Source organism: Dendrobates tinctorius, unplaced genomic scaffold (assembly GCF_039654945.1).
Source record: "Dendrobates tinctorius isolate UK_male_01 unplaced genomic scaffold, ASM3965494v1 ptg000013l, whole genome shotgun sequence".
NCBI classification, from domain to species: Eukaryota; Metazoa; Chordata; class Amphibia; order Anura; family Dendrobatidae; genus Dendrobates; species Dendrobates tinctorius.
Genome location: NW_027361681.1, coordinates 9945403 through 9959372, shown reverse-complemented (window position 1 = coordinate 9959372; position 13970 = coordinate 9945403).

Sequence of the window (13970 nt, the reverse complement as noted above, 5' to 3'; positions counted from 1 at the left end):
GGGTGCACGCCCCCGCCCCTCCTGCTCGGCGGGCGCGCGCACATACTGTGCCTGGGCACGCGCGCGCCTCCCCCTCCTCCTCCTACTGAGGACGCGCGCCTGCTCTCCCTCCTTTAGGTCACGACCCGGAAGTCCTCCTACCAGTCCCTATATCTGGCCGCCTCTTCCTGCCAGCGGTGCCTGAGTATCACTGTTCTTTCCTAGTGATTCTGGCCGTCCTCTTTGCACGCCTTCTCGCCCTGTCCATCCGTTGCTCGTTCACCTCTCCATTTTCCTCTCTCCTAGGTCCTGTGTCTTCCAGCCGTGCCCGCCTATCCTGTGTCTCCCAGCCGTGCCCGCCTATCCTGTGTCTCCTAGCCGTGCCGCCAGTTCTGTGTCTCCCAGGCCGTATCCACCTGTCTCGTGTCTCTAAGCCGTGGCTGTCTGTCCTGTGGTTCCCAGCCGGTACCGTCAGTCCTGTATCCCCAACTCGGCTCTAGCAGTCTGTCTGTCGTTACCTCCCAGGGTACCAGCTGCCGTGGTAATAGTTACCCGCGGGCTTGCCCCAAACGCTCCCTGTATAGGGGGTGGTCCACCTGGTCAGCTCGCCCCCGGGAGGTTCGTTGCCACGGTCTAGCGGGTCCACCCCCAGGTGTACCTTACAGAATACTCAGGCCATGGATTCCGCTGGTACCCCGACCCCGACCCAAAAGGAACTTTTGTTCCTTCATGAGAATCAGGCGAGGATCATGTCGTTCCTCAAGTCAATGGAGTCCAGACTTTCATCTCTACAAACCTCCGATCCGGGGATTGCCTCCCAAATCTCCGGCTTACAGCAGGAGCTTGCTCAGCAGCGCGACACCCAGGCCCATATTTTAAACTACATAGCCTCTGTAGATAACCGCCTTCTAGCTCTACAGACGGCGGCCGCTGTCCCTGCGCCTGCGGCAGCTTCCCAGTCCTCGCCCCGCTTGGCTAAACCCCCACGCTATAGTGGGGATCCCAAGCTCTGTCGGGGGTTCATTAACCAGTGTCAGTTGCACTTCGAGCTGGCATCCCTGCAGTATCCCTCCGACCGGGCCAAGGTGGCCTTTATGATTTCCCACTTAGAGGGTGAGGCATTGGCTTGGGTGAATCCTTTGTGGGAGCGAGATGACCCGATAGTCTCCCAGCTCGCAACCTTCTTGGAGACATTCCGCAAGGTCTTTGATGAGCCCGGGCGTCTGGTCTCCGCTACCGAGTCCTTATTTTGCCATCGCCAGGGTGCTCTCTCTGTGGGACAGTACGCCATCCAGTTCCGTACGTTGTCCTCTGAACTAGGATGGAACAATGAGGCTTTAGTAGGGGCTTTTTGGCGTGGCTTGTCGCCCCGAATCAAAGATGAGTTGGCAGGCAGGGATACACCTACGTCTTTGGAAGATCTCATCTCGCTGGCAACGCGAATTGACCTGCGTTTCCGGGAGCGTTCCCGCGAGGCCGTCAGGGAGAGAAGACCCACTCGGTTCTCTCCTCCGATGCGCAGTCCTCCCCGCGCTCGGCCTTCCACCTCGGCGTCAGCCCCTGAACCCATGCAGGTTGACCGACTCAGGCCCGCAGAGCTACGCCGCCAGGAGAGACTCACTCATGGTCTCTGTCTCTATTGTGGCAGTGCCTCCCACCTTCTACGTTCCTGCCCTGTGAGGCCGGGAAACTCCTCCGCCTAGGACAGGTAAGAGAGGCCTCCCTAGGTGCCTTCGACACCTCTCTACCTTTGACCCTTCCTGTTTTGTTTATCCAGGGATCCAAACGTTTCTCGGAGCTAGCCTATATTGACTCAGGGGCTGCTGGTAATTTCATCCAACTCGAGGCGGTGAAGAGATTGGGGATACCTGTTAGGTCCTTGGAGGTTCCCCGGCAGTTAGCCTCAGTCGACGGGATTCCCTTGCGCGAGACCGTAACGTTGGTCACTGAAGAGCTGGAATTACAGATCGGGGTCCTGCACCGTGAGAGAATAACCTTCTTCGTGCTGCCGTCTCTATCCCACACCTTGCTCCTGGGCCTTCCGTGGTTGAGGATGCATGAACCTGTCCTGGATTGGCGGACCGGAGACATCCTTCGCTGGGGCTGCGTTTGCCAGACTAGATGTCTTCGTCCAGTACAACCCCTCAAATGCTCGTCTCCTGTCTCGGGTCCTGCGGATTTGCCCTCGGCCTATTGGGCTTTTTCAGATGTCTTTGATAAGAAAGAGGCAGAGGCTCTTCCACCGCACCGGCAATATGATTGCCCCATCGAGCTTGTACCCGGCTCGACTCCGCCCCGGGGGCGAATCTATCCGTTGAGTCCACTCGAGTCCCAGGCCATGTCTGAATATGTACAAGAGAATTTGGCCAAAGGCTTCATCCGAAAGTCTTCTTCTCCCACTGGGGCTGGCTTCTTTTTTGTTAAGAAAAAGGACGGGTCTCTCCGCCCCTGTATTGACTATCGAGGTCTTAACCAGATTACCATCAACAGATATCCTCTGCCTCTCATCCCCGAGCTGTTCGACCGGCTGCGAGGTGCGCGAATCTTCTCTAAATTGGATCTCCGTGGAGCCTATAATCTTGTCCGTATTCGCTCCGGAGATGAATGGAAGACCGCCTTCAACACCAGGGATGGACACTACGAGTACCTCGTCATGCCCTTCGGGTTGTGCAACGCTCCCGCAGTTTTTCAAGAATTCGTGAACGACATCTTCCGAGACCTTCTGTACTCCAGTGTGGTTGTATACCTTGACGATATCCTGATCTTCTCTCCCGATCTGTCCACCCACAGAAGAGATGTCCGCCGAGTGCTGTTCCGATTGAGGGAGAATCGCCTGTACGCCAAATTGGAGAAGTGCGTCTTTGAACAGTCCTCCCTTCCATTTTTGGGATATATCATCTCCGACTTCGGCCTGCGTATGGATCCGGTGAAGGTGTCTGCCGTGCTCAACTGGCCACGTCCCCAAGGGGTGAAAGCCGTTCAGCGATTTCTCGGCTTCGCAAATTATTATCGGCAGTTCATCCCTCATTTTTCCTCATTGGCCGCCTCTATCTCATCTTTGATTCGTAAAGGAGCCAACCCGCACGTCTGGACCCCTGAAGCAGAGGTGGCCTTCCTATCTCTAAAACGTGCTTTTACCACGGCTCCCGTACTCCATCGTCCTGAGGTCAACAAACCGTTCGTCCTCGAAGTGGATGCATCAGCAACTGGAGCCGGAGCGGTTTTGTCTCAAAAATCTTCTTCCGGTAAACTCGTCACGTGTGGCTTCTTTTCCAAGTCCTTTTCCACCCCAGAGCGGAATTATTCCATAGGGGACCGAGAACTGCTGGCCATCAAGTTAGCTCTAGAAGAGTGGAGATACTTATTGGAGGGCGCCGCACATCCCTTCACAATCTTCACAGATCATAAGAATCTAGCTTATCTTCGGTCTGCGCAGAGACTCAACCCACGCCAGGCCAGGTGGTCTCTGTTCTTCGCTCGATTCGATTTTGATCTACATTTTCGCCCAGGCAACAAGAACCTCAAAGCTGACGCCTTGTCCAGGTCCTTCCTTCCCGCAGATGTCGAAGAAGAACCCACGCATATCTTGGATCCATCCCGGCTCATCACGGTGGCACCACTTTCTCTTCTCTCACCTCCACCTGGCAAGACTTTTGTGCCGGAGAAGGACCGAGGACGAATCCTCCACTGGGGACATGCTTCCAAGCTGGCTGGCCATCTCGGGCTTAAGAAGACACTTCACCTGGTATCCCGCTACTACTGGTGGCCGACTCTTCCCCAGGATGTCCGGGATTTCGTCGCCTCCTGTCTCTCCTGTGCCAAGATCAAGGTGCCTAGGCAGCTGCCTTCTGGGCTTCTACACCCGCTTCCTATACCCTCGTCCCCCTGGCAACACATTGCCATGGACTTTATTACGGACCTACCCCACTCTGCCAACTGTACAGTCGTCCTAGTGGTGGTTGATAGGTTTTCTAAGATGGCACACTTCGTTCCCCTTTCCGGCTTGCCATCGGCCCCAGCCTTGGCGAAGATCTTTGTTCAGCACATCTTCCGTCTTCATGGACTGCCCCAACATATTGTTTCTGACAGAGGAGTTCAATTTACCTCTCGCTTCTGGAGAGCCCTATGCAGATCAATGGATGTCACTCTCGACTTCTCCTCATCTTACCACCCCCAGTCCAACGGTCAGGCCGAACGGACAAATCAGTGCTTGGTGAACTACCTCCGGCATTTTTCCAATGTCCACCAGAACGACTGGGCTGAACTTCTCCCGTGGGCTGAGTTCGCCTATAATAACCACACCAGCGAGTCTTCAGGCAAGTCCCCTTTCTTTATCGTCTATGGGCAACATCCTGGTGTACCTCTACCGGTTCCTCCTGCCTCGGGTGTACCGGCGGCTGACCTTCTGACCGGGGAATTCTCCAGGATCTGGCAGGAGACCAAGGCCGCTCTCGAGTTGGTACGTAACAGAGTTAAGAGACACGCCGACAAAAGACGCCTGGATGCTCCGCCATATCACCCTGGTGATAAAGTTTGGCTGGCCTCCAAGTTTATTCGCCTCAAGATCCCTTCCCATAAACTGGGTCCCCGTTATATTGGACCTTTTGAGATCTTGTCCCGTATTAATGATGTCTCCTATAAACTACGGCTTCCTGCCTCTCTCCGTATCCCTAATGCCTTTCATGTGTCCTTGCTAAAACCAGTCTTCAATCGTTTCCTTTCTAAGGCCCCTCACTCACCTCCGCCTGTCTCCGCAGACGATGTATTTGAGGTTAAAGATATTTTGGCCATGAGGAAGCAAAAGGGGAGAACCTTTTTCTTGGTTGATTGGAAGGGCTTTGGTCCCGAGGAGAGGTCCTGGGAGCCCCAAGAGAACATCCAGGCCCCTCGAATCTTGGCCAAATTCCTTTCCGGACTGCGGAGGGGGGCGCGTAGGGAGGGGGGTACTGTCACGCGGCGCCTGCCGCGTGCTCCTCTCTCTGCCTCCTCCCGGCCGCAGCTTACCCTTCCTCCGGCATCCTGCTTCCCTCTGCGCCGGCGTCCGCGGTCTTCTCCACGGTCCTCCCCGGCTCCTCTTCTCCGTCCGGCGGTCCCCTTCGTCCGGTCTTCCGGACCGCGCCGGGTGCACGCCCCCGCCCCTCCTGCTCGGCGGGCGCGCGCACATACTGTGCCTGGGCACGCGCGCGCCTCCCCCTCCTCCTCCTACTGAGGACGCGCGCCTGCTCTCCCTCCTTTAGGTCACGACCCGGAAGTCCTCCTACCAGTCCCTATATCTGGCCGCCTCTTCCTGCCAGCGGTGCCTGAGTATCACTGTTCTTTCCTAGTGATTCTGGCCGTCCTCTTTGCACGCCTTCTCGCCCTGTCCATCCGTTGCTCGTTCACCTCTCCATTTTCCTCTCTCCTAGGTCCTGTGTCTCCCAGCCGTGCCCGCCTATCCTGTGTCTCCCAGCCGTGCCCGCCTATCCTGTGTCTCCCAGCCATGCCCGCCTATCCTGTGTCTCCCAGCCGTGCCCGCCTATCCTGTGTCTCCTAGCCGTGCCGCCAGTTCTGTGTCTCCCAGGCCGTATCCACCTGTCTCGTGTCTCTAAGCCGTGGCTGTCTGTCCTGTGGTTCCCAGCCGGTACCGTCAGTCCTGTATCCCCAACTCGGCTCTAGCAGTCTGTCTGTCGTTACCTCCCAGGGTACCAGCTGCCGTGGTAATAGTTACCCGCGGGCTTGCCCCAAACGCTCCCTGTATAGGGGGTGGTCCACCTGGTCAGCTCGCCCCCGGGAGGTTCGTTGCCACGGTCTAGCGGGTCCACCCCAGGTGTACCTTACACCATCCACTTTTCAGCGGTGGGCAGGGGGCATAAATTCTGGACAAAGAACATTCCAGATCTCTGTCCGCAACAATTCCAGACAAGGTGGACATTCCAATACGGTACTGGAAGTGTAGTGAAGATAGGGACTCTCCAGTGGCCAGGAATCTGCGAAACAGAATTAATATTTCTGTATATGGTTTTTTAAAACAATAAAAAGAAAAATAGTGCATTCACGAAAAATAATTAGGCCAGGTTTAGAATAATACATGTCACAAAAAAAAGCAGACACCCCCCTTGGTTTTTAAATATTACGTACCGTAATGTCACCAGGAGCCGTTCCTCAGGAGGAATCGCACGACAGAGCTGTGTGTCCTGTCTCCGGATGGATTCTTGGACACGAGCAAGCAAATCCCTGAAACTTTCTTGGGGCATCCGGATATAATCTGTAAATTTCTCCGGGTTTGCCTGTAGCTCGCTGTAGAGGGTGTGGTACGCCCCACGGCTCTCCCAGAGTTCAACAATCGGATGTATCCACAAATGCCGCCGCTGCCGTCTTCGCTGTCTCTCTTCCTTTGTTCATGGCAAGCAACTGCATATGCCCTAGCCATCGCGATGTCCAAATCCAAGTTGAAGTGAAAAGTCTTCCAGCGCAGATCCATGTTGACACGAGAAAAATCAAGCAAATGTGAAGAATACGGCTGGAGACAGGGTCTATATATTACCATACCACACCGCCACTGATGTCCCATTGGTGGTGTGTGTTGCAAGATTGTTATCTAGATTTCTTTTTGTGGGAATACAATGTCCACAAAAACACAAACGCATTGAAAACGCATAGAAAACGCATACAAACACTGCGTTTTATTCTTCATGTGCACAAAAAATGCTGGAACAAAAGCAGCGTTTGTGTTTTTTTATGCGTTTGCGCAAAAAACGCAGCGCAAAAAAACGCAAGTGTGGAAGTAGCCTTAGGGTATGTGCACACGCTGCGGATCCGCAGCGGATTTGACCCTGTGGCTCCACAGCGGATCCGCAAGCAATGTACAGTACCATGTTAGCCAATAGGATTTCAAAACCGCAGTGCCAACGGTGCGTCTTTTTCCGCAGTTTTAAATCCGCAGCATGTCAATTCTTTCTGCGGATTCCGCAGCAGTTTGTCACCTGTTCCATTGTCCAGGTGTCAAACCGCAGGGGAAAACCACTGGCAAATCGGCAGGAAAACCGCAGGTCACTTTACCTGCAAATCAGCGCGGAAAAATCCACAGGTGTAACCGCAATGTGTGCACTCACCCTTTGTCATTTAGGCTAATTCACATTAGCGTTTCTGTGCGCGATGTATCATCTGCAAGCGAAAACGCATGCAAACACATGTTTACGCAGCATTTTTTATCCGCATCATCTTACGCATGACAGCAAAAAAAGCTGAGTGTGCATGCATTTGTATGCGTTTTTGCATGCGTTTGCGTTGTTTCTGCGCATGCGTTCGACATTTCCAATGCTTTTCCAGTAGATTTTCTTATATAGACACACTGCACTGATGAAATCCTCGTCTTTTGCTGCAGTATCCAGCTGCAAGATGGATCTTGGCATGGAGAGCTTCCTTATTAATCTTGATTTGAATTTGGCTGTTGCCTTTGCTGTGGCTTGTGAAGAACAGAAAGGCGGAGAAGCCGTCATTGTCGCTACTGGCAACACTGCATCCTTGAACTCTGAGAGCCGTGAAGCCTACCACTCGTTGTAAGCGAGCTGCGTAAAAACCCAGAGAAGTTTTTCGAGTACACGAGAATGTCGGAACAGAGCTTCAATGACTTTATGCAACATGTGCGAGGATCCATTACCAGGCCGGACACACAGCTCCGTCGAGCAACTCCTGCGCAGAAACGTCTGTTGGTGACCCTGAGGTACGTAATTTTGAAAAACAAACACATGTTGTTAGTATTATTGTTTGAAAAGCCATGTACTTATTTTTTTCCCACTTTCTGTTTGGCAGATTCCTGGCTGCCGGAGAGACCTTATCATCTCTACATTTTCAATTCAGCATTGGAGTTTCCACCCTTACTAGGATTGTTGGAGACACCTGCCGTGCTTTATGTGACGTTCTGCATGAAGAATTCCTCCCCCAACCCACAACTGAACTCTGGCTGGAAAATGCTGCAAAATTTCTGAACATTTGCAATTTTCCAAACTGTTTGGGGGTTGTGGACGGCAAGCACATTTGGCTTATGAAACCAGCTGGAAGTGGATCCGAGAATTTCAATTACAAAAAATACTTTTCGATTGTTCTCATGGCGATTGCAGATGCTGACTGTCGATTTGTCGCCTTGGACGTTGGCTCATTTGGATGAGGAAATGACTCCCAGACTGTTGTGAGTTCATTCTCTGGTTCACCAGTTGTGAGTTCTCCTTCCAGACTCCCTCTGGTGGTAACAGGAGGTAGTGAGGCTGATTTGATCGGTGGAGATCTGCCACCTGAGAATGAGGATGACGATTGGACCTCAGGAGTCTCAGATTGGATTTAAGACAGCCGACGCCCTTTTTAGTTGATGGTGATTTCTTCTGGCTTGTCAGCTCTTGGTTTTCAGTTCTGTTCCAGTCATCTAAAGCTAAGTTTTTCTGCTAATGTTCACACTTGATTTTGTTGGTCTATTCTTTTTTTTGGTGTGGTCAGCCAGCCCCGGCAGGGGGCTGTGCTGAATTTCCCCTCTTATTTATCAGTATTTTGCCAATTTGCTTTTTGTCCCTTACTAGTTTGGTCTCTTTTTGCTCTGTCTCAGAATATTTCAGAGTGCTGATATAGTGGGAGAAGTCTAGTGACTTCAGGGTTAATTTTGCTATCAGAAGTGTTGAACATTATTTTTGTAGGGTTTTTTGCAGGATGCAGACAGTGTCATTCCTCTCCCCTCTAGTTAGTTTGGGCCCCATCGTTTGCTCAGCCTATTTTCCTGCCTGTGTTTGTGCCTTCATCTTGTTTCACCGTCAATACATGTGTGGGGGCTATCTATTCCTTTGGGGTCTGCTCTGGGGCAGTTAGTTTTCCCCTTTTCATGCTTCAGGCTTATTTAGTCCTCCGGCTGTGATGAAGCATCTAGGAACATCGTAGGTACGCTCCACGGCTGCTGCTAGTTGTGTGGTAGGATCAGGGATCTGCAATCTGCATAGTTACCAACCTCTCTGGTTTTCTGTGACTTAGCTTGTTTTGCTTTTTTCTCCTCGGTGACCCATTCATAACACCAGACTTTCAAAAACTCAGTCATGGACTAACATTTGTATGGTAATGATTTCAATTTTCCACAGCCACGACCTCTCCTGAACACTGAAGGACCACCAATGCTGTTTATTGTGGTTGGGGATGAGGCGTTTCAAATGTGTGCCAACCTCATAAAACCATACTCAATTCGGGACTTGAATCACACCAAAAGGATTTACAACTACCGACTGACAAGGGCACGAAGAACTGTGGAGTGTGCCTTTGGATTGCTGGTATCTAAATGGTGCATTTTGGGTACAGCTATCAATCTTAAAATTGAGACAATTAGGCCTCCTTCACACATCCGGTGTCATGGGTCCGGCGGCGTGCGGCGAAAAGCTGGGCCGCCGGATCCGGCCTGCAGCGGTGACACCGGATGTACATGCAGCGCCTGATGTGGCTTGGAGGACATTTAAAGGAGCCGCAGCACCGGGGGACGAGTGAGCCAGCCGGAGAGAGATCGGGAGACGAGAGAGCAGCCAGAGAGACAGCGGGGGATGAGAGAGCAGCCAAAGAGAGAGCGGGGGACGAGAGAGCAGCCAAAGAGAGAGCGAGGGATGAGAGAGCAGCCAGAGAGACAGCGGGGGATGAGAGAGCAGCCAAAGAGAGAGCGGGGGACGAGAGCAGCCAGAGAGACAGCGGGGGACGAGAGAGTAAGCCAAAAAAAGGTATGAAGTGTATGGAGAGAAGGGGAGAGAGAGAGATGCGCGCCGGGCACTTGTGGAGTTAAAACTCACAGTGCCCGGGCATGCGCTGCTGAAAAAGCCGGTCCGGAGCTGCAAAAAAACGTTGCAGCCAACGTTTTTTTGCAGACGCCGGACGGCGCATGTTTGCCGTATCCGGCAAAACCTGGAGGCACCGCATGTCCATCCGGCACGATGCGGCGATCATTACATTCTATGTGAAAAAAACGGATCCAATTCCGGATCCGGTTTTCACAAATTTCGCCGCATCGTGACGGATTTTAAAAAACGGATGTGTGAAAGTAGCCTTAATGAGGTAAAGCATGTGTTGTATGCATAATTACATCCTGGCAAAAGAGCGACCCAAATTAGAACTTGAGGAACCTGTTAATACCACATTGCAGGATTACCAATATCGCCCTCTGAGAACTACAGTGCAAGTGGCCCAAATGAGGGATAAATTTGCTGCCTACTTTGTTTCGGGAGGGAGTTACATTGTCGACCTGGGCGGGTATTGGGCTGTGATGGTAGGCTAGGATTGGTTGGGGAAGTTGTTATAGGGGAAGTGGCAGTCAATTGGAGGATTGGGTCAGAAACATTGGCAGAGGACACATTGGGGAAAAGGACACATTAGGAGTGGAATATAAGTTGGAAGGGATTGACACATTGGATGGGAGAGAACCAAGGGAAGGTGTGGACAGACTTGAAAAAAAGACACATTCAGAGGTGAGGGTGGAGGGGGTGGTTAATGTTTCTTCACTACTTTTCTTTTCCTGGCCTTCGTTTTGCTGGTTCCTCTGTGTTTTTTTTCCTATTCCTGGGGTGCTGATCTCAGGTGCGTGGTGGAAGTTGAAGCCTGAGCTGTCATCACCGCCTTTTATACCCCTTTGTTTTAGGAGAGGCTGAGACCAGTTCCTGGACTTGTTCAGTCTGAAGTATTCATTTGTAGTGAATGCATGCGTACGCATGTCCTTGCGTAACGATGCATTCCCATAGACAGTAATGCGTTGTTTTGACACATTCAATCCGCATGGCTGCGCATAATTGACGCCTCAAAAAATGCAACGTTGCGTTCGCTGCACACTGCAAAACGACACATGCGAACGCATGTCCCTGCGTACATGTTAAAGATATGTACGCATGACGCATGTGGATCATACGCTGTGCACAGATATGCTAATGTGAAACCAGCCTTACTAATCTACCCAGTTCATTGTTATATAAATTTGTGATTGAGGATAATGTCACAGTGGAATGTAGCTGAAAAGTGGGGACCTGGAGTTTGTTACTGGTGGACTCTCTGCACACCAGTAAGGCATGAAGGAGACACTGAGGTAAAAGTGACATGGAGGAGAAAACGGAAGGTGATGGTGTGGAGGGGACGATGAGGCAAAAAACTGCATGGATTAGAGGACGAGAAAAAGTGAAGGTGATGACATGGAGGAGACAACGAGAAAATTGAAGACGCAAAAGCGACACGAATAAGACCACAAGGAGGTGACAATGTGGTGGTGATGACATGGAGGAGATGATGAGGCAGAAATGACGTAGATGAGATTATGTGGAGGAGACGACAAAAAGGTGATTACGTGAAGAAGATAAGGCAAAAAAGACGTGGAGGTAACGACATGGAGGAGACAACAAGGAGATGAGATGGCGAGGAGGTGACTGAATGGAAGAGACAACAAGGAGGTGACAGTGAGGAGAAGACAACATGGAGAGACAATAACGCAAAAACAACGTGGATGAGACGATAAGGAGGTGATGAGAGATAATGTGGCGTTTCCGAAGAGATGACAATGAGGAGGTGATGCCATGGAGGAGATGAGTCAAAAATGAATGAGACGAAATGGATGAGACAAAGTGGAGGAGACAAGGCAAAAATGAAATGGATGAGATGACAACTATGTGGAGGATACAGCATGGAGGTGACGACTTGGAGGAGACAAAATTACATGAATGAGACGTCAAGGATACATCCTTGAGGTGATGACTTTGAGGAGACAATGACGAGGTAACAATGAAGAGGAGACGAGTCAAAAATGACATGGATGAGATAACAAAGAGGAGATGCTGGAGAAAAGATGACGAGGCTGTGACAACGTGGAGGCGACGAGGACACAACATGGAGTGGAAGGCATGGCGAGTAGGTAACAACGTGGCTGAGACAATAAGAAGGAGATGACAAGAAGGAGACGAAATGGAAAACATTATGTGGAAGAAACGATGAGGTACCGACTTGGATGTGGTGGACAGAACTAGGAGGAGACGATGTGGAGGTTACAACATGGACGTGACAATGTGGAGGTGATGATCAGAAGAACTCAACATAGAAGTGACTACGTGGAGGAGACAACAAGGAGTTGATGAAGTAGAGATGATGCGGATACAACATGGAGGTGAGGACATGATGAAGATGGCATGGAGGAAAAGACGAGGATATGAGGAAGAGGTGACATTTAGGACATGACGAGGAGGAGATAGTGAAGTGACGATAGGGAGGAGATGACGTGGAGGTAACTGAAGTAGACGAGGAGGTAACGACATGGCAGAGGTAATTGGCGCCGGATGTGACGTCATGTCTGGGAGGTCTTGATGCGGTACATTCATGTGATGCAGCTGGAACCGGTTCGTTCATTGGTTGCCAATTGTTTTGGGTGGTAGATTTAAAGATGGCGCTACCAACACAATGTGCACTGCCCCCCGAGGAAGCCACAGCGAAACGCACGTCGGGGCACTCGCGCTTTGGCCACGCATCTATCATGGGTAAGCACTGCTTGGGAAATTAGGGATATGTTAACCCTGCATTGATTGACCGCACTGTTCTCTAATGAGCATATATGGGTGATTATACTTATTCAGCCCAAACAGTGCAGCCATTGCCTTTTTGGCTTATTGCTTTTCTGTATTGTCCCACTTCTCGTGCTTTGCTTACATGGACACGTTATGTAATATATCATTACTATTTATAATGTGATGCACTATGCACTTTTGTTAATAATCTTTGTAAGTTCATTATGAGTGGATAATTGATTGGTCCATCATGACGGTGCTAACCATTGCTTATATGGTTATGAAGCTGCCCGCCTTTTCTTGTATTGTCTACAATTTTTTACTAGTGTCATTTGTACTTATGTAACTTTGAATAGAAAGATTGATTTTTTTATATATTGGTCTTTAATTATACATAACTGAGTATTATGGATTTTTTGGACTCAAAAAGACTCTCTGGTAGTCCTTTCATGTATGATTTAATATTTCAAATGGTAGCTCAAATTTTTTTTTAGCGATCAAACAAGTCCTCTTGTACTGCCATGTATGACTTTGAGTTACTGCAGTTCTTCTTGCCTATCAAACTCTGCAGTGATCCCATGAACAAAAATGGACAGTTGGGCAGTATTTGTTATTATTATTATTTATTTATATAGCACCATTGATTCCATGGTGCTGTACATGAGAAGGGGTTACATACAAATTACAGATATCATAGTAAACAAACTAACAATGACAGACTGATACAGAGTGGAGAGAGGACCCTGCCCTTTCGGGCTTACATGCTACATGATGGTGGGGAAGGAGACAGTAGGTTGGTGGGTTGCAGCAGTTCCGGTGTTGGTTGAGGTGATATCACCAGTAGTGGCGAGAGAGAAGGAGGTAGCGGGGTCATTGCAGGCTGTAGGCTTTCTTGAAGAGGTGGGTTTTCAGGTTCCGTCTGAAGGATCCAAATGTGGTTGATAGTCGGACTTGTTGGGGCAAAGAATTCCAGATAATAGGGGCTATTCGGGAGAAGTCTTGGAGGCGGTTGGGTGAGGAGCGAATAAGTGTGGAGGAGAGAAGGAGGTCTTGGGAGGACCGGAGATTACGTGAGGGAAGGTATCGGGAGATTAGTTCAGAGACATATGGGGGAGACAGGTTATAGATGGCCTTGTAGGTCAGAATTAGTAATTTGAACTGGATACGCTGAGGGAATGGGAGCCAGTAAAGAGATTTGCAGAGGAGAGAAGCGAGGAGAGAGATGATTTAGTCGGGCGGCAGAGTTAAGGATGGACTGGAGAGGTGCGAGGGTGTTAGCAGGGAGACCACAGAAAAGGATGTTGCAGTAGTCGAGGCGGGAGATGATGAGGGCATGCACAAGCATTTTAGTAGATTGAGGGTTGAGGAAAGGACGGATTCTGGAAATATTTTTGAGCTGGAGGGGACAGGAGGTAGAAAGAGCTTGGATGTGCGGTTTGAAGGACAGGGCAGAGTCAAAGGTTACTC